Source organism: Schistocerca piceifrons, chromosome 7 (genome assembly GCF_021461385.2).
Source record: "Schistocerca piceifrons isolate TAMUIC-IGC-003096 chromosome 7, iqSchPice1.1, whole genome shotgun sequence".
NCBI lineage: Eukaryota > Metazoa > Arthropoda > Insecta > Orthoptera > Acrididae > Schistocerca > Schistocerca piceifrons.
Window position 1 is genome coordinate 119,715,281 of NC_060144.1, and position 22,378 is coordinate 119,737,658.

The following is a 22,378-nucleotide window of genomic DNA, read 5'->3' on the forward strand; positions in this document are numbered from 1 at the left end:
CAGTCCCATCTCAGTAATTAGTGAAACAGCCTTTAGCAAATGCAACAAATCGAACGATTGCCCCACACTTCCGTTACGTAAGATTAAATTACAAGTTGCAATCTTTGGAAAAAGTGTAGATGTACGCCAACCAACCAACTTAGAATTCTTTTGTCAAATCCACAGCTTCTCTACGAACTTTCTTATTGTTCCATTATTGTCGACGGAACTTATATTGGGAGTAGACTTTTTGAATGAATTCAAAGCAATCTTAAACTTTCACGATGCTGAAATAAGTTTAGAGAAGGAAGGTAAGTCAATAGCTTTGAAATTTGAAGATTGGCTCTCAAACCATGACGAAGAAATCAATCGGCTTTACCTTCTGTTGGACAACAATTCGGAATTTTCTACGGAACTAGACACTAACAATCACTCTGCAAGAACTGACAGGGATGATATCGACGGCATATTTGAAATTAATGAGTTAATTCAGAATAAAATTTAAACAATTGAGAATTGTAATGACACTGATAGGCAGGACCTTTTTGAGATTTTACAAGAACATTCCACAGTTTTTACTCATAAAACAGGAACAATCAAGGGATTTCAATACCAATTTCGTGTTCGTGAGCATACTAAATTTTGTGTTAGACCATATGTAATTCCAGCACATTATAGGGACCGTGTTAGAACAGAAATACAATCTATGTTTGACGAGGGCATTATTGAGCCTGCAGTAAGCTCATACAACAATCCATTACATGTTGTTGAGAAGAAAAATGGATCGATCAGGCTTGTCTTAGATTCGAGACAAATCAATACGATCATTATTCCTGAAACAGACAGGCCGCAAACGTTGGAAGAACTTCTTCAAAATTTTAATGGTGTAAAAGTGTTGTCTTCCATTGATCTCAGATCCAGCTTTTATCAGATCGAACTTCATCCAGAATGTAGAAAATACACAGCTTTCCTTTGTTTCGGCGTTTGTTATCAGTTTCGGAAACTTCCCTTTGGTTTGAACATTTCTTCAGCAGCATTCATTCGCGGGCTAAATTCCATATTGCCTGAGTTCTTAAAACGTCACATCACCTTATATGTGGACGATATTCTAATAGCAGAAGCTTCATGGGAACAACATAATCGCATCCTCAACAGTTTGTTACGCATTTTTGCAGAATCTGGAATTACAGTTAACTTGGAAAAGTCTGAATTCGGTAGGACAAAAGTGAAGTTTTTGGGACATATTATTTCTTCTGAAGGCATTCAGCCGGATCCTGAAAAGTTAGAAGCAATCAGAGCCATTCCAGTTCCATCTACAAAAAGACAAGTCCGCAGTTTTCTAGGTCTCGTAAATTTTTACCGTCGTTTTCTGAATATGCAAATTCTTGTTACACCAAAACTTTGTTCTCTCACTGGAAAAAATACTATTTGGAACTGGGACGAACAAGCACAGTTGGAATTCAATTCTTTGAAAGAATCGCTACTTAACGCGCCAATACTAGCTCATCCAGATCTGTCACAAGATTTCTGCCTTAGCACGGATTCTTCTAAAGTCGGTCTTGGTGCCCATTTATTTCAAGAAGCCATAGAAAATGACACTACCGTTCAGAAAACCATTGCTTTTGCTAGCCGAGTGCTAACAAAATCTGAAAAAAATTATTCCGTTACTGAATTAGAAGCTTTAGCTATCGTTTGGGCATTTAACAAATTCCGTGTCTTTCTTTCTGGTAAGCACGTAAAAGTATACAGTGATCATCGTGCATTGCAATTTCTTATGTCTTCAAAATTAAATCATGACAGGTTAAAACGTTGGGCATTGTTTCTGCAAGAATTCCGCTTCACAATAGTCTACATTCCCGGCAAGGAGAACATTGTTGCGGACGCACTGTCACGCGCACCGGCTGGGCTTGAGAAAAGTACCACAGAAGGCAACCTCGAGAAAAATTTCAGTATTCTTTACATTCAGAAAGTCGCCTTTGAAAACTTCATCACCACATCTTTAAAGGACATTGCTCATGAACAAGATAAAGATCCGATTTGGAAAGACATCAAGAGCAAACGGCATGAAAAGACACACACACAGATTCGGCATTATTATCTGGTTAGAAACAACATACTGTTCAAACGCTGCACTGTTGATGACAAGCTATGGGTACTTTGCATTCCTGACGATTTTGTTAATAAGCTCATTTGGTACATTCATTTCAGCTACGCACATTTTGGTCCACGAAAATGTTATCATATTCTTCGAACGACTTGTTATTTTAACAATATGGAAAAAAGAATTCGAAGAGTCTTGTCTATTTGTAAACTTTGTCAAAAGGCGAAACCATCTACTGTCTCACATCGTGCTCCGTTGTTTCCTATTATTCCATCTAAATTAAAAGAATTTGCTGCTGTTGATCTCTTGGGACCGCTTGTCAGAACATCCAATGGGTTTTCGTACGTTCTAGTCACTGTTGAACTTACTTCAAAATTTGTTTCTTTCACTCCGTTACGTAAAGCCACTGGACGATCTGTATCCAACGCCTTTGTTAAAAATTTCTTACGTGAAGTTGGCCACGTTGCTAAAGTCATTTCAGATAACGGACCGCAATTTAGATCTGCTGTTTGGTCACGCACGCTTCGGAATCATAAAATCAAACCTGTTTTTATTTCATTGTACTCACCACATTGCAACCCGTCTGAACGGATTATGAAAGAAATCAATAAGCTTTGCAGACTTTATTGTCACAGAAAGCATCAGCATTGGGACAGATATCTACAATTATTTCAAAATGTGCTGAATGAAATGCCTCATGATTCCACTGCTTTACCACCTACTCTTGTACTGAAGATGAAGAACCACCGAACAGAATCAGAGAGCTTGTACCTTTCCCGAATACACGTAAACTTTGACACAAAGACATAATTGATTTGGCTCTTAAAAATATAAAATCTGCAGCAGACAAAAGGAGAAAACTACACGGTAAAGCAAATGCAAAGAAATTGTATATTGGCCAGAATGTTCTCATTAAAGCTCATTCATTGTCACATAAGAAGAAACACTTGAGTCACAAATTCTTTCTGGTTTACAATGGACCTTATAGAATCCGACGTATACCACATGATAATTGCGTTGAAGTTGAAACTCTGCGTACTAGGAAGAGTAAAGGTTTACACCACATTTCACATGTAAAACCGTTTATTGAAAGATAATCTGCTTTTTAACTTTGTCTTTGCCATATAACTTTTCACTTTACATTGCTAGTATGCTTTGTCAGACTTAGAATCTGTTAACATGCAACAATGTTTGAAGTTAAATATCCAGTCAAGAACCAAGAGAACTTATTGAAACAGAAATGACGAATGCATTGTTATAGTGAACAGACGTCACAGTGTTATTGTGTGTGTACATTCTTGCTTGTTAGTTGCACGATTATGGAACGACTATAAGGCTTACATACTTAGAACATTTACCAGTACTGCTAATGAGATTTTAATGCAACATTTTGGTTTACTTGAAAATATATTCTGGATTTAAAGTACTTTCAGTGAGATACCAGATGGCACAGTGGTCAGTTTATTTGACAGCTACACGACTATATCACGACGCTACTAATGAGTGACAATTTACAATGTTGCTTTTGCAGTGTTTCTGTTTTATATCTGCACAGTTTTCTGTTTTATTCTGGAAAGTAAAACATGTTTTAGTAGTAACTTTTGTGGTATAGCTACAATGAGACTGCCTTTTCCGTAGCACAACAATACGTTATAGCACAGTACTTTCCTCATCACGGCAATAAGCGTAATAACTAAGACATTTATACGCAAAGCATTTCACTTTTGTGTATTATGAGGTAAGTACATTGACTTCTGCATAACTTAGCTTTCGGAGGACGATAACTACGACACTTCCACACAGATTATGTTGCAACAAGACGCACATTTAGCGCTACAGTACACGTATTTGAGTGATTAATTTTGTACTTAAAACATTTATTTTTAAAGATATTTGAAGTACAATGATACAAAGGTTTTCAGTGATACATTTCATTTCATTGCTGTAATCTGTAACACCTGAGGGTATAATTACATTAATCCTCAGGGGGGTACACGCCTACTTTGTGTACCATGTGTTTGGCAAGCACAAGGAACCCTAGCTAATATGGTATTTGCTTATACAACTTTACACATCAGTACCATATTTCTCTAACACACAAATTACACAGCTATCTGATTATTTAACTGAGAGATAAACATTTTTTTACTACATCAGTGACACATGTTTACGCAATACACAGTTGGGTAACTTCACACTTATGACACTGTATTTTGTCTGTACTGTGTGAACTCTTCATATTTTTTCGGAACCATTGTGATACTATGAGAGCTTTGAATGATATATTTGGTATGGCATTATGATTTTTAAAGTGCGTTTGAGGCAGATGACACTTTTGACATGAGCAGAGAATTTTTTTAGGTTTTGAAATTATTGGAGGAAGCTACAACGATTTTGAGATTTGACTGAGGTGTTATGATGTTATTATTACGACGACGATGTGTATTATGCTGCTGAGGTATGTTTATGATTAATAGGCTGATGCTATATGAGTTATTTGATTAAGCCACGTAGCTGTTATGATGAAATATTGAAGAAGTGTCGACGAATATGGTAAGGAATAATGAGTAGTGTTTAGCGACTCTGGTTTGTGAAAAAGGTTGTTGGAAACCAAGAATCGTACTTTAAGAGTTATGAAATGTGCGTAAATGCGTGACTGTATCACAATGCTGACGAATATTTTATTTGGACACTTATATTTATAGGATTTTCTTTCTACAGATTTGCAACGCTAATTCTTGACCTGTGAAATATTTTTATATGAGACTGCCACTGTAGCGGAAACTGTTGTCGTAAATATTTCCATAAGAAAATTAAGTGACCACCTGCACGTAATGCGTCGTGGGCACCCAGCTGTGTCAGACGCCTGGAGAAAAATCCATTAGCGCGTGCCTTTCAGAGCACAGGAAAAAAAAAGGAAGGCCATTATCCTGGCCATTGTCATTCCTTTAGAGAAAGCATCGCAAATCCGACACGCTGATTACTTGGAAACATATCGTACTTTCTGATATTTACTGAAATGCCTAATGAAATGACAAGAAATAGTTTGTCTACGCACCTGACTATGACTACTGTCTTTCTAGATGAGAGATTTTTTTACTACTTATGAAATGCCACATGACTATTGAATGATGTTCTTATGCTTTGCTTTGTACATAGTTGCTTATTTCATTTGATATCTAGTTTCTAGCTGCACTGCAGCATTGGTTAAAATAAAATTTTATAGATGTACTAATATAAATATTTTCTGTCTACAGATCGAGTAAATAATAATTTTTTTAAAAAAATGAGGGAGCACAAAATGACATTTACCTTCACAGGAACTGCATTCATAATTTTCTTTTCAAGTAATTGGTAACTTTTTGGTAGAATAACTTCTTGTGGTGCACCACTTTAATTACTTAGACATTAAGATGTGATTATACATTTCCCTTATCTGCATTGTTATCTTTAGTGTACTATTTTTTCTGCTTGAGCTATGTCATGTTTAGATATAAGCTGCTGTTTGCCAGGCATAGTGCTACTGAACTTTAATTTGTGTTACTCTGCTAAGCCAGATTTGTTTTTTTGTTGCTGCACATTGGCTCATATTAGTTGTAATGTTGCATTGCTTGGTAATTTAGATTTACTGTAGCTTGCTTTGCAATTTTCCAATTTTTTGGTCATTGCTGTTTGTGTTACTTATTTTGTGCTGCTGCATTGCCTCGTCCCTTAGTTTAGCATCTGAGCTCAGTAGATTTAAGTTAGCTTAAGAGGGGGTAGCCTCTAAGAGAATGAGTTGCGATGAATTGGAAGAAATGCATTGAGAAAACAGGTTTAGGTAGGATTTTCTTGGAAATAAATGTTGAGGTAAGAAATGTGTGAACATATAAATACAGAAAGCATGCTTAGATAGAATTTTTTTTGGTGGAAACAAAGGATGAAATAAGAGGAAAGATATATGAAGTTTTGGGTTGGACTGCAGTACCAAATGTTACACTGAAAACGAACCCTGTCCTTTCCTATTGGTGTTATCCCACTATGTGTTTGTGTACCCTTGTGTATTTGTTTTCTTCCTGTCTCTGTGTAGTTTCATAGAATTTTTTTTTCTTTTAATATTAAGCTACATTCACTATGATGAGGAATACTGTTATCCTCGAATATAATTGGCATTAATAATATGTTATTTACTTTGTAAAGATGTTTAGACATTATTTATTCTGTTTTGTGTTAATGCTCATGTGTGAAGTTGGTGTTTCGAAAGTTATTCTGATCTTTTATGTATGTACTCATGTCATAATTCCTGGAACACTGACGTATATGTTATTTCGATTCTTTTGTAAAGCCTGTACTACAAATGTTATCTGTATTATTATGTTCTTTAATGATGTATTTTGTACCTTTGTTATTGTATTTTTATGTTACCAAATTGTAATTGTTACCAGTTCTTCAAATTAAGTAACATTTCACTGCACACGTTTCTGTTGGTCATAGTATATGGACAATATGTGAGAAGTAGGGACTGATAGTGTTTGCACGTGTGTTAATAATTCAGCAAGGGACTGGATAACAGCATTGCTGGTTCTAAGGACAATTCCAAAAAACCTTGTGAGTGCACAAGTGGTGGTTATGGACTTGCTATATTATCCGCAAGACTCTTCAATGGTGATTGTGCACCTGCACAGTCACAACAGATGGCTGCTGGCTATCTCTACAAGGACTGCAGTGGGTCTACACCTTTGCTGACTCACCAATTCCATTATTTCTACCAGGACTACAGTGGGTCTGCATCTTTGATGGCCCACCAATTGCTACAAGGACTGCAGTGGGTCTGCACCTCTGGTGGCCCACCAGTACCGTAATTTCTACCAGGACTACAGTGGGTCTGCTCTGTGATGACCTAACTACCAATATTCTTCAAAACATCGACTGACTCTTCTGTGGGTTTACTCTGTTGTGGCCCATTACCTGTCTGCATGTCGAGTCAGCACTGTCTTTCCGTTGGAAGGACAACACTACTTTTTCAAGACTGCATGGAAATCCACTACTTCTGTGTGCATTTTCTTTTACTGCTCAGACTTTGAGAAAAACTCTGCATTTTTACTGTGATGAACAATCTGGACTGTCTTTATGGACTGTGAGAAATTTTTAGCTTTTGACCAACATTGTATCAATAAGTGTGTGCATTTGATATCTTTGTTATTGTAATTATGAAAAATTTTATCAAATCATTATTGGCCACTGCCCAAAAAAAATTTGTAAAATTTTTTGTGGGGAGCATGGGGGCTATGTAAGTAGGCTGTTTATGTTTTCTCTATGTAAGTAGGCTGTTTATGTTTTCTTATTGGCAACGTTACGTAGCGCTCAATATGAAAATCACTGGCTGTGCTGTGTGCAGTCTGTGGCAGCTTTGCATTGTTGTAATACTCGCCATTGTAGTGTTAGGCAGCTGGCTGTGAACAACGCGTAGCGTTGCGCAGTTGGAGGTGAGCCGCCAGCAGTGGTGGATGTGGGGAGAGAGATGGCGGAGTTTTGAAATTTGTCATGAACTGCTATATTTATATATGATGATATCAAGGTAAATACATTGTTTGTTCTCTATTAATATCTTTGATTTGCTAACTATCCCTATCAGTAGTTAGTGCCTTCCATAGTTTGAATCTTTTATTTAGCTGGCAGTAGTGGCGCTCGCTGTATTGCAGTAGCTTGAGCAGCGAAGATTTTTGTGAGGTAAGTGATTTGTGAAAGGTATAGTTTAATGTTAGTCAGGGCCATTCTTTTGTAGGGAATTTTAAAAGTCAGATTGCGTTGCGCTAACAAAATATTGTGTGTCAGTTTAAGCACAGTTATGTATAATTGTTCAAAGGGGACGTTACAGTAGGTAAAACAAGGGTCAGTCTTGGATCGATTGACTGAATACTTCAATTAATCACCGGACAAATACGTTCGGCCACAATAGACACGAAGCGTATACGACGATGGGCGACACGAAATGTCGGGAGGTCGTTCACCTCATGGAGGAATGCCACGGACATGGAAAATTACATATATTCCACGAAAGATGTGCAATATCTCTCGAAAACCGATGAATAGAGAAAATTACTGAAAAGGCAGTGGCGTAAACATTATAAGTGCAATGGGAATTTCACTGTTAAGCGCAGTGGAGAGAGCGAATAGGTGAAAAAATACATTGAAGGCGTCTACGAGGGCTAAGACACGTGATTAAGGAAGAAATGGGAGTTGATATAGAAGAAAAAAGTGATCCAATGTTAGACGTAGAGTGAAACAGAACTTTGGAGGACTTGGTATCAAATTAGGCAGAAGGGATGATAGTGTTCCTTAGAAAGTCTTAAATCGTTAGAGGTAATATGAATCAAGCGACTTTTGAGGATCTGTTAGATGACGATCAGTTTGACTTTCCTAAAGATGAGGGCACCGGACAGGCAGTTCTGAAGCTGCATTTGATAATGGAGACAAGACTTAAGAAAACCTGAGACACGTTCGTAGGATTTGCCGACCTGGAGAAAGCGTTCGACCGCTGTAAAATTGTGCAAGATGTTCGAAATTACGAGAAGAATAGGACTAAGTTATAGGGAAAGGCACCTAATATAAAGCATGCACAAGAACCAAGAAGGTACAAGAAGTACGAAATATCAATAAGAAAGTTCTCGGGTTAAAAAGAAATATAAGACAGGGTCGTAGTCTTCCGTTCCTAGTGTTAAATGTATACGTGAAAGAAGCAATGATGGAAACAAAAGAAAAGTTTAAGATTAGTTTTGAAATTAAAGTTGAGTGGATATCAATGAAGTTGAATGATGACAGTGCTGTCATCTTTGAAAGTGAAGAAGAATTACAGGACGTGTGGAACGGAATTAATAATACACTGGGCAGAAAATATGGACAGAGTAAACCGAAGAAAGGTGAAAATAATGAAGAGTAACAAAAATGACATTAGCGATAAGCTTAACATCAATACTGGAGACTAAGGAATTCTGTTACCTTGGAATGAAATAATACATGAAGGAAAAAGCAAAGAGGACTTAAAAAGCAGACTATACAGACATAGAGGGCATTCCTGGCCAAGAGAAGTCAGCTAGTATCGAATGTAGGTCTTAATTTGAGGAAGATACAACTAAGAATAAACGTCTGCAGCACAGAACTGTATGGTAGCGAATCATGTTGAAAATCAGCTGGACTTGTAAGGTGAGTAATGAGGAGGTTCTCGCAAGGTGAAGATAGAAACACAAGGAAAACACTGGCAAGAAAAGGGGACAAGATGACAGGATACGTGTTAAGACATCAGGGAATAACCTACATGGTACTATAGGAAACTGTAAAAACTAGAAGACACAGATTGGAATACATCCGTCGTTTGCATCGAACCAGTCAGAAGACGGATGACTTAAAAAAAACTGGTAATATCTTGTGCACACGATTGTAGACAGGGGAGGCTGAACGTAGCGTTTTTGGGAGGATACTGTTGGAATAGTGGTGGTAACAGTTGGTAACACGTTAGGGAAGTGGTGGGGGAAAGGTGGCCTGCCGCAATACCGCAGAGGTTGCGGCCGGCTCTCCGCAGCCACACTGCGGCTTGCGTGGAGTCGGAGGGCTCGCGTGACGTCTGAGAATAGCCAAGTAGCGGGTCGTTTGTTTATAGGTCGCAGCCATCACCTCAACCGACGCCGTGGATGCGCGGAATGGCTGCTTCTCGAAAATTCCCCTCAAAGTCTCGATGCTACACTTTTATATCAAATTCCATTCCCTAAACCCGATAATGGAAACCGGTCTCACAATCACTACGGAATATGCGGCAGACAGTGTTCGTAACTGTCTGTAACGCTAAATGAGAAAACGCTTACCCGAGCACCCGGTCCCAGTTACAGGTTTCCTCTCTAATGCCTTCCAGAGGCAACAAAATCTTGATTTTCAGTATTTCATACAACTATTTATCAACTTTAAACTTAAAATTCCCATCGTAATCTACTCATTAAGAGGTATAATCTTAAGTTTAAGGTTTAACATAATGTGTCGAGTATCCAAGTTAGAAACTGTGTACATATTTTCATGCATCACAGCTCACGGTGTGCAAAATACCCTGACTATATCCATCCAGTACCTGAGAATGATACCACTTAGCGACGTCCAACAAACTTCACAAATAATTTCAAACCATTTCGAAAATTTTTCTCGCTGACGCACCCCTCTTCCACTCTCCATCCCCACAAGATAATGTGAGAAAAAAAGTTTCGCGATTACTACAATTTCCTTGTTCATGCAGTAAAACTTCAGCATCAGTAATAATGCCTTAATTTATTACGCCTTTACTAAAAACTCTGTTTGCTACCCATTCTGCAGATAATATCTACATATACTACTGAAGAGGCCTATAAAATTATATCATTGCACGACTCATAGCTTAGGAGAAAAACCAACTTTAGGAAAAATGTAAATATTTCTCAATATCTGTTTTGACTTTTTCCTTACTCTATCGGTGAATAATCCGAAACTTGTGCAATCAACATAATTATCGTTTTGTTTGTTCAGCTATAAAAGTTTTACATGCTTAACGTCAGCTATTTCACACATTAACTCATACGCAAGGTAATCATAAGTTTGAAGCCGTTTCACAAATGGGAGTTTAATTCTTTAAAATACCTTAGGCGCGTCATGCCCAGTGTTTTTTCAAATAGTAAATGACCAGAAACCCCTACCCCTGATTCTGTAAAGAGTCGAATTACCATGCATAAAACAGCTTCTGACGTCGGATTACTCAAAGAAAAGAGTTAACGTGTCAAACAACACACGTTAAGCATGCAAATCCTTTGTGGTAGAAGAGGCAAAATTTAACGGTGTACAAGGATGCTTGCATCATGTGTTGTGCTGCTTAGACACACGAAAACTTACGCATAACCGTATATTATATTGTTTTGGGAGTGTCTGTTTTACAATAACAAAAGTAATAATAACAATAATAATACTTTGTAGCTCTGTAGATTTTACAAAAAACCTTATGACTTAGTGGACCATAAGCCAATTGGGAAGAAGCAAAACTAGGATAGACTCCGAAGCATTTGAAGACAACCTGCCAGTTCTATGTCAGGGCATTCGGACAGCACAAAAACAGATGTTCTTAAAAAGCAGAAAGAATCGGTCTCCAAATATCATTTGAAAAATGCAAAATATATTTGTACGTCCTAAATTGTTCTATATTCCAAACCGGATGTCCTTGACGTCCGTCTTAGAAAGTATATTTCTACAGGTTCGATCTTCTCCGTCATCGTCCAGCACTCTGAACTATAGGTGGTAACTGGCTCAATAGTAGCTTTACATATGAAGTTTCATTTTTAAAGCGTTTTTGTGGAGCATAAAAGGGAATCAGTTTTGATATTGCTTCCCTTCCTAAGATCAATCTGTTCCGCAAGTCATCTTCACATGTTCCATCTTCATTAATTACACTCCCTAGATACTTAAAACTTTCACAATCATCGATAGTTACATTGTCTGATATTTCAAGATGTACCGATTGCGGTCCAGTGGTTAAGTATTCCATTCTCTTGATGTTCAACTCCCAACCGCTGTGACCGAACTGTTCTAGGCGCTTCAATCTGGAACCACGCGACCGCTACGGTCGCAGGTTCGAATCCTGCCTTAGGTTAGTTAGGTTTAAGTAGTTCTAAGTTCTAGGGGATTGATGATCTCAGATGTTAAGTCCCATAGTGCTCAGAGCCATTTGAACCATTTGATGTTCAACTTCTATAAATTTTCTCGCTCTATAGGAGGTGTCTTTTTCATCGATCGCAACCAACACATCTGCGAACAAAAGGACAGTGTGGCCTTCTAAATGAATTCCCATTCTACTCCACTTACTTTTCCAATTCTGCAAGACGATTTGTAGATATGTCTTGAATAATTTTGGAGATAAGCAACAGCTTCGTTTCTATTCTCCATTACTTTCTTTTTTTTTACGATTTAGATTTGATACCCTACCTTTGTTCTTCCGAGAAATATCTTTGTGTATGTTATACAGGGTGAGTCAGGAAGAAATGTATATGCTTTCAGCGGCGAGAGTATTAGTTATTCCGAATAATAAAGGTCATAGTTATTAACATACTGTATATCCCGTTCTTAACAGTTTCCGAGGAAACTTACGAAAACAATGGGCAAAAGGGCAATTGCAGGTGATAGTACGACGGGCGTTCAATAATTACTTATAGAAAGCAAAAGATTTTTTTCTCGACCAGTTTAGGTTGAAAAAATGCGGAATTTGTGTGGGACAACGTGGAATAGTCGCGCTTCACCCTACGGTAGTTTTATGGAGTCCCGATACGTGACGGAGTCTGTAACGGTGACGGAAACCCAGAGCAACGTAGTTATTCATAGGTGCTTGCAGAACGTTAAGAAGACCTGGCAGTGAACAGAAGCGGGAGGAGTTATTGGGCGACGCGCCTGTCTCGGCTCAGCAAGTCGCTCAAACCTGTCCGATCTCCCGCGTTCCGGACGGCCGTACATAACTGTGACTTCTGCAGTGTTGGAACGTGCTGGCACTCACTCGAGGTCATCGACAAATCACAATCAAACAGCTCGCTGCAAAAACGGTCGTCTGTGTCGGTAGTGATGATACACTCGTCCACTAGTTGGTGTGCACGGCCAGTATCTCGCACATTCCGACTTTCATTTGTGTGGCCCAATGAAACTTGCACTCTGCTGGAGGCAGTACGTGGACGGTGGGAAGGATATCGATGCATCAAAGACGTTGGCTCCGGCGTCGACCATGCGGTCATACAGGCCCCTCACAGTAAGTCGGCGAGAGCCGCCGCACTTAACGGAAATTACGTTCAAAAATAGGGTTCTGTAGCCAAAAGACTGGGGATTAATACGGTGTATCGGAATCCCCAATAAAACCAACCTGCTTTTAGGAAAAAAAGTATGTTGCACTATATATTGAATGCCCCTCGTAATTGTGATCTAATGTCTTGTTTATTTGTGTTCAATTTCCTCAAAAAGTCCACCATTTTGCAGCTCTTCTAAAGAGAAACTGTGTAGCTAGTCTGAGATCATTCGTACTGTCCTTTGTTTGAGTACACGCATGTAAAACATGAGCGAGGTGTTCCTCCTTTGTGCCCTCTCTGCGCTTGTAGACTTCACTTTTGAGTCAACTCCACGAACGATAGTCTAATGGAGTATGATTAGTGCTAGTGAAGAAGGTGTAATATCCACAACACTATGTTCTAGCCACAAGATGTTAAAATTAACTAAGTGTACAAACTTCAACAAATATTATCGATACTACGTATAAAAAGACTGTATCGTGTAAAAATGACGGTAATTATTTCATTATTTCTGTAATAATTTAATTTCTGTGTGAATTAAAACTATTATCAGAGAACTACACTCATGGACAACGACAATTATAATCTCTTTTTGTTATCTGTGATAATTGTGGTTCAGTTGTTCTTCCTGTGCTAACGGGTGAGCTGTTCGGACGTGAGACGTGTGAGGTCTGTAAAGAGAAAACCTGTAACTATATTGTTAATTATTATTTGAAAAATAGAGTCGCTATTGTCTAGACGTGGATTTGTATTTATTTCAATTGTAATCCAATCTAGTTCATGTTTTTAAGTGTTAATTTTCAGACCTGCAATTAGGAGCGCAGCCATTAGCGCTAGTAACTTACAGCGCAGTTTACTAGTAGCTGGTATAAAAAATATGAAACATTTTCATTGAACATAATTTTAAATGCTAAAGAATAAAGAACAAGAGACTTTTATCTAAATATATTAACTTGATATAAAATAAATCGAGAATAACAATAAATTGACTATCGTCTGTCTGCCGCCATCTTAGTAAAAATATCTCCGCGGCAGTTTTGAATCGAGAATTTTAAAAAACATAAATGTTGCTAGATATAAATGAATGGAAATAAATGTGCACCGGTGGTCCAGGAACTACTTTAAAAGTCAGAATTCAACTCAGTTTGAATCATTAAAAATAGTATTCACAGCACGTTACGTAATATCAATTTTTTATTTGCTGATGTATGAAGCCTAATTATTTGTGACGATTTACATGAAATATTTGAATAGGAGACATACGTCAGTGTTGCGCGTGGGTAGTATTTTGTGACTAAATGTTCCCTTTGCTAGAGAAAAGTGATTCCATCTTAAGTAACAGTTGTGTAAAATCTGATAAATGATATGCAATTTAGTGCCACTCACACGACTTTACGGATTACATTTCTTCATAACGTCAAGTGGAGATTTCTTTCGCAGAATAACAAATATTAGCCGGGATAATCATTTTTGAGATCAAACGAATTGTTACGCTGACAATAGGTAACTGGTTTTAAATATTTCTTGATCCACCTGAAATATCATTTATAAGTAATTAAAGTCATGAAATACTATAAACCGGTTCCGCCACAAAGAACATGCTATCTGATGCCAAAGATTTTCAAACAGCTCTATGTGGGATACGGTTAAGAAAAGCGCGTATGTTCATTTGAAACTTTTTGTTCAGAATCACCAATTCTGTCGCTCCTGAAAGCATGTACCTTTCCTCCTGACTCATCCTGTGTATGATATACACAAAAGACGTCTATAAAAAAGCATTTCAAAATATACAAAAAAGCGACACTACAACACACCTGTCAAACCAGAGGGTCTTTTGGAACTGAAACATTCATTTTAAACTAAAATTGAAACAGTAAAATGGTCGTTTATAGTGTCTGCCGTTTGCAGAATGCATTCCTCCTCTGCGCTGCTCGCCTCACGTCTCAGTGCCGATACGACGTGCAGCGACGAGGTGGTTCGATGTGTCGGCGCTCCCGGTGTCGAATCAGAACAGCGAAAGGCAGCGGCCGGTGGCCGGCGGCGTGGTCGCGCGATCCGAGATATCGATTACCACCGGCGGGCTCTCGCCGCTGAGCCGACACGTGAGTTGGCAGCCGCTCCAGCAGTGGCGTGCGGCCCGTGACATCGCTGTGCCTGAACATTCTGCGACAATACTCTGGTCTACACAGAGTAAACGGTCCCTGCGTTCGAAATTATACTCTGTTCGTGTCAGTAACGCACATTACTTTAAAACCGTGACAATAACAGAATTTCTTTAACGTAGGTATGGATGCTGCAAAATTTTAACCAGAAGCGAGCAAGATTCTAATGGTGCCATTTTCCATGTAACTCATTGTGTGACTTTTAGGACGTATAATACCACAAGAATAACATTTCAGACGATATAGACAAATTTCTTTGTATCACAATGATTTATATTATCAACTGATAATTTTATGGAAAGAGAACTAAAAGGTGAGGATATTTTATTAGCACGTGTAAAGAAGATCTTTTTATGCTATTAACATTGAAGAGTGTTCGTAATTACTTTTAATTATTATTTGTTAAGGTGAAAGACGTACGGAAATGTGTGACGTTGCATCTCTGACAATGATAGAATTCTGATTGAGAACCAGAAGAAACAGAAATTTATTACTCTTTCTACAAGTCATAAGGAAATCACTTCTCAAGTATCTGACCGCGATTTTAACACATCCTTTAACAACCCCTAACAACTGTTCTGCAATGCTCCTGTACGCAATACATAACTTACCCTACCGGCCATTAAAATTGCTACACCAAGAAAAAATGCAGATGATAAACGGGTATTCATTGGACAAATATATTATGCAAGAACTGACGTGTGATTACATTTTCACGCAATTTGGGTCCGTACCTCATGAGAAAACAGTACCCAGAACAACCACCTCAGCCAGCCGTCGTTGCCCAGCGTTTCTAGGCGATACAGTCAGGAACCGCGCGACCGCTACGGTCGCAGGTTCGAATCATGCCTCGGGCATGGATGTGTGTGATGTCCTTAGGTTAGTTAGGTTTAAGTAGTTCTAAGATCTAGGAGACTGATGACCTTCGAACTTAAGTCCCATAGTGCTGAGAGCCATTTGAACCAACCACCTCTGGCCGTAATAACGGCCTTGATACGCCTGGGCATTGAGTCAAACAAGGCTTGGATGGCGTGTACAGCTGCCCATGCAGCTTCAACACGATACCACAGTTCATCAAGAGTAGTGACTGGCGTATTGCGACGAGCCAGTTGTTCGGCCACCATTGACCAGACGTTTTCAATTGGTGAAAGATCTGGAGAACGTGATGGCCAGGGCAGCAGTCGAACATTTTCTATATCCAGAAAGGCCCGTACAGGACCTGCAACATGCGGTCGTGCATTATCCTGCTGAAATGTAGGGTTTCGCAGGGATCGAATGAAGGGCAGAGCCACCGGTCGTAACACATCTGAAATGTAACGTCCACTGTTCAAAGTGCCGTCAATGCGAACAAGAGGTGACCGAATCGTGTAACCAATGGCACCCCATACCATCATGCCGGGTGATACGCCAGTATGGCGATGACGAATACACGCTTCCGATGTGCGTTCACCGCGATGTAGCCAAACACGGATGCGACCATCATGATGCTGTAAACAGAACCTGGATTCATCCGAAAAAAAAATGACGTTTTGCCTTTCGTGCACCCAGGTCTGTCGTTGAGTACACCATCGCAGGCGCTCCTGTCTATGATGCAGCGTCAAGGGTAACCGCAGCCACGGTCTCCGAGCTGATAGTCCATGCTGCTGCAAACGTCATCGAACTGTTCGTATAGATGGTTGTTGTCTTGTGAACGTCCCCATCTGTTGACTCAGGGATCCAGACGTGGCTGCACGATCCATTACAGCCATGCGGATAAGGTGCCTATCATCTCGACTGCTAGTGATACGAGGCTGTTGGGATCCAGCACGGCGTTCCGTATTACCCTCCTGAACCCACCGATTCCATATTGTGCTAACTGTCATTGGATCTCGACCAACGCGTGCAGCAATGTCGCGATACGATAAACCGCAATCGCGATAGGCTACAATCCGACGTTTATAGAAGTCGGAAACGTGATGGTACGCGCTTCTCCTCCTTACACGAGGCATCACAACAACGTTTCACCAGGCAACGCCGGTGAACTGCTGTCGGTGTATGAGAAATCAGTTGGAACCTTTCCTCATGTCAGCACATTGTAGGTGTCGCCACCGGTGCCAACCTTCTGTGAATGCTCTGAAAAGCTAATCATTTGCATATCACAGCATCTTCTTCCTGTCGGTTAAATTTCGCGTCTGTAGCACGTCATATTTGTGGTGCAGCAATTTTAATGGCCAGTAGTGTATATTATCCCTTCCACGTGTGGCGTGCTGTAACGCAATGAAACACGCATTTGTGACAAAAAGCGGTTCCTTCCACGGGTATGTTTTTTACACGTAACAATTGTTGTGAAACGTATTACATTCATTTTTTCTTCTCTGTCGCGCAAGTCAGCCGTTAACGGCTGGGTGAGCCCACGTGATGTCCTCCTGCTTGCCACGTGCACGGCGGCGGCAGCTGTGACGTCTGGCGGTGGGAGGAGCGCCCCCGGACTTTGCAGAGGACGCGTAAATACCGCCGACCTCCGTCCTTGGGGAGAAATAAATGCCCACTCTTACTCTCGCGCCGCTGCGCAAATTAAGCCTCGCGGTGAAATGGGAAGCCATGTTTCTCCGAGCCTCCACAATGCTCTACTGACGGCTCAACAGCGTCCTCCTCGAGTCTAGAAAACGTACTGCAGTAGTGATGCAAGGACGCACTTGTCAGGCTAATCTTTTGTAGATAAAAAAACATTAAAATTAAAATAGTAACGCCGTCGTTGGTTTCCGAAAGGAGGTGTTCCTGTCGTCTTCTCTGTTCCAAAACATTCTCTGGCAGCATGCTTTTAATGACACACTCGTTCATCACTGATTATAACAAGTACGCTTACAAAGAGAGGTCGCCAGGGTTGAGAATGACTTTAAAACCACCTACTTCGTGGCGTAGGCTAGGGTTCAAAGTATCACACCCAGCAACCATTCGTACTTTAAAACCACCTACTCCGTGGTGTAGGCTAGGTTCAAAGTATGACACCCAACAGCCATTCGCTCTCGAGGCCTCCCGTTTGCTAGTAATCGACAGAGCCGTATTTCATAGTTTCGTGCGATTGACCAGAGTGCTGAAATTAATCAGTAACTTCAAAGTGATGCCATAGCGTAGCGGATAAATTACGTGACTGGTATGCGAAAGGTAGTGGATTTCAATCCAGTCGTGTCATACCTACCTCTTTTAGTCATAATCTAAACGACTGTGATTGTTATTTTAAATCACTTACTCGGTTTACAAGCAGTAAAGGAAACAAAAGAAAAATTCGGAGTAGGTATTAAAATTCATGGAGAAGAAATAAAAACTTTGAGGTTCGCCGATGACATTGTAATTCTGTCAGAGACAGCAAAGGACTTGGAAGAGCAGTTGAATGGAATGGACAGTATCTTGAAAGGAGGATATAAGATGAACATCAACAAAAGCAAAACAAGGATAATGGAATGTAGTCTAATTAAGTCGGGTGATGCTGAAGGAATTAGATTAGGAAATGAGACACTTAAAGTAGTAAAGGAGTTTTGCTATTTGGGGAGCAAAATAACTGATGATGGTCGAAGTAGAGAGGATATAAAATGTAGACTGGCAATGGCAAGGAAAGCGTTTCTGAAGAAGAGAAATTTGTTAACATCGAGTATAGATTTAAGTGTCAGGAAGTCCTTTCTGAAAGTATTTGTATGGAGTGTAGCCATGTATGGAAGTGAAACATGCACGATAAATAGTTTGGACAAGAAGAGAATAGAAGCTTTCGAAATGTGGTGCTACAGAAGAATGCTGAAGATTAGATGGGTAGATCACATAACTAATGAGGAAGTATTGAATAGGATTGGGGAGAAGAGAAGTTTGTGGCACAACTTGACCAGAAGAAGGGATCGGTTGGTAGGACATGTTCTGAGGCATCAAGGGATCACAAATTTAGCATTGGAGGGCAGCGTGGAGGGTAAAAATCGTAGAGGGAGACCAAGAGATCAATACACTAAGCAGATTCAGAAGGATGTAGGTTGCAGTAGGTACTGGGAGATGAAGAAGCTTGCACAGGATAGAGTAGCATGGAGAGCTGCATCAAACCAGTCTCAGGACTGAAGACCACAACAACAAGAACAACTCGGTTTACGTCTAAATCGTTTCATTTCTAATCGTTTGCCCCTTCATTTTTCACTTTATTCTTATTTGCTCTAATTTTTATTTCTTCCTCCGTGTGATACTAAATATTTTTGTTTATCTGCCGTAATATTTAAATTTTAGAAAACCCCAATCTATTGAATAAAAAATAAAAGACAAAATAATCTATCAACATCAAAAATTCATTTTTCGTTACGTGATGTACGTTTTTTGGATGGTAATCATGGAAATATTTAAAACATAAATTTTTCTTGGATCATGGACGAATTAGAGCAGAGAATAATTTAAATTAAACAAAATTTATAAATACAATAAAATTCAAGCGAAATTGGTGGTTACGTAATAGAAACAACGATTGCAATAATATCGAATAAAATGTGATGAATAATGATATTAAAAATCACCTGGATAAAGATTCCAAATGAAAAACGAATGAAGAGTGCAAATAATCGAAATTTATGTATTGATTAAGGTGATAGTACCAAGGATTAGAAATGAAACAAATTACAGTTATACCAAGTAACTGATTTAAAATAATGATCTCAGTCATTTAGCTAACGACGTAAGAAAGAAGTAGACTCTGTACTTCGTGCGATTTGGACTCACAGCCTTCAGCATCCATACGTATTAACTTATCCTCCATGCTTCGGCGGTGCTTTGAAATTACTGATCATTTCAAGGCTCTAGTCTTTCGAAGGGATGCTCAAATTTTGTTTCCTCGATTGGTCGCAGACGAGGGCCCACCGGGGTGAATGGCTGCAGGGTGTGATACATGGGACCCTAACTTACGCCACCCTGTGGGTGGTTTCGATTGTTTATTATAGGCAAACTATGAAAGATAGAAACACGTTGCGCATGTCACTAAAACTAGGAAGGTTCAAAATATTGTGTTCGCACAGACATTGTACTATAAACTCCATATACTGAACATGAGCACCATGCGTTGCTCGCGAAACATCGGAACGGTAGTCAGTTTCATTCCACACATGAATCAACAGGTTCACCGAGCGAGGTGGCGCAGTGGTTAGCACACTAGACTCGCATTCGGGAGGACGACGGTTCAATCCCGTCTCCGGCCATCCTGATTTAGGTTTTCCGTGATTTCCCTAAATCGTTTAAGGCAAATGCCGGGATGGTTCCTTTGAAAGGGCACGGCCGATTTCCTTCCCACTCCTTCCCTAATCCGAGCTTGCCCTCCGTCTCTAATGACCTCGTTGTCGACGGGACGTTAAACACTAACCACCACCAACCACCACCACCATCAACAGGTTCCTGTTTACTGAATCGATAGCTTCAACAATTCGATCTCAGCTCTTGAAGAGTAGCTGCAATAGGTGGGACAAAACTCTGCCTTTTATATACCTCCACAGAAAAAAATCCAAGGTGTGAGATCTGGTGACCTGGGAGGCCAACAGTAATGAATAAGATCTTGTTGTCCACCTCGTCCAACCGAACGCTGTGGGATGATGTTGTAAAGATAATGCCGTTTCTCAGGGTGAAAGTTAGACGGAGCGCCGTGATGCATAAGAAATTGAAAATTTCGTGAAGTTGAGGAAACAGCCAATTTTGCAGCATGTGCAAGTATGACATTCGTGTCGCGGCTACCTCCTCAGAAAAAGAAGATCCATAATCTTTATGGACAGAAACGGCACAAAAACCCATTCAGTTGGGGTCCGTGTGTTTCATGTTCGACGACGACACAAGAATTTTGTGACCCCCAAATTCTTACAATTGGCGGATTACTTTATCCAATAGATGAAACGTCTTTTCCGCGTGAACACATCTCAGATACACTCGACATTTTCATCACGCGTGGCCGACCAGTGCTCTTCTCTCTGCATATGCAACCAGCTTCTAAGAATTCTGTACGCCAGTCATAAATATGCTTGTGCAGAATCGGCTTCTTGCTGAATCGTCGGTTGGATGCTGATTGCACTTGAACAGCGTATTGAATTCACGCAAATTCCACCACACAAAATCATTTCTCTTGTGGTGTTGTCGCCCTAAGGCTACAAACAACAGCGCAGCCATGTCAAAACTTTTCGACCTTGCTCTACCCAGTGACATGCGCAGTGTGTTTCTATCTCTTATAGTTCGTCTATAATAAACATGTGAAATATGTTCCTTCCTTTTGAATCAGCAGATATAGCTTTTTTTCCCAGTAGTGCAACTTCCAGTTTACAAGGGCACAACCGTGTTACAATGTACTGGAGAACTTACGATGAACTCTAGTTGACGTTCATAACCCCAGAAACACGACGGCTGTTGTGGCCGAGCGGTTCTAGGCGCTTCAGTCTGGAACCGCGCAACCGCTACGGTCACAGGTTCGAATCCGACCTCGGGCATGGATGTGTGAGATGTCCTTAAGTTCGTTAGGTTTAAGAAGTTCTAAGTTCTAGGGGACTGATGACCTCAGATGTTATGTCCCATAGTGCTCAGAGCCATTTGAACCATTTTGAACCAAAAACACCTAATATCTACTCCTTCGGACGTAAAGCAGTGCCATCGAGAATCTGCTCAGAGTTAACATCGAGCAATGTTGCGCAGTGGTAAGACCTTGGTTTCGTGTCCAGAAGGACGGTGGTTCAAATCCCACTCAAAACATTCACGCTAATCTTTCCCGTGATTTCCCTAAAGAGCGCGAGGAAAATACTGCGATGGATCCTTTGAAAGAGCGCAGACAACTTCCTTCCCAGTCCTCCCTGAATTTGAGTTTTTGCTCTGTCTGTAATGGTACTGTCTTGGGCGGGACGATAAACCATAACGTTCCTTCCTTTGTTTCAGATCTAACAAGTTGCTTCCTCCTAATTTCTAGGACCTGCGTGGCCTCTGTCCGGAACTTTAGTTACATCTACCATAGCCCACTTACGAAGGACTTCGAGGCTGCAAGCTGCTTTCTGTGGTAAAAGGTTGTTAAACGTGATTCTAGGTGGCTGCTCATAATTTCGTTGCTAAGCAGTGGACTGGATGATTCCTAAATCCAACGATAAAATTTCGGAAGTTGTCCAGGTTTATTGTCTAAGTATTTTGGTATGAGGCATTCTTAGTTTCTGGTGAGTCGTTGCAGAGTAATCACGTAGTTAAGATTTACTCGGGTGGTTACCCCAGTTATCTTCGTTTCTGTTATAATGGATTCACAAAAATGAAAAGGCCTGAAACGTGTGATCACGAAAACGTACAACACAAAACAGAGTGATGCAACGACCCTCACA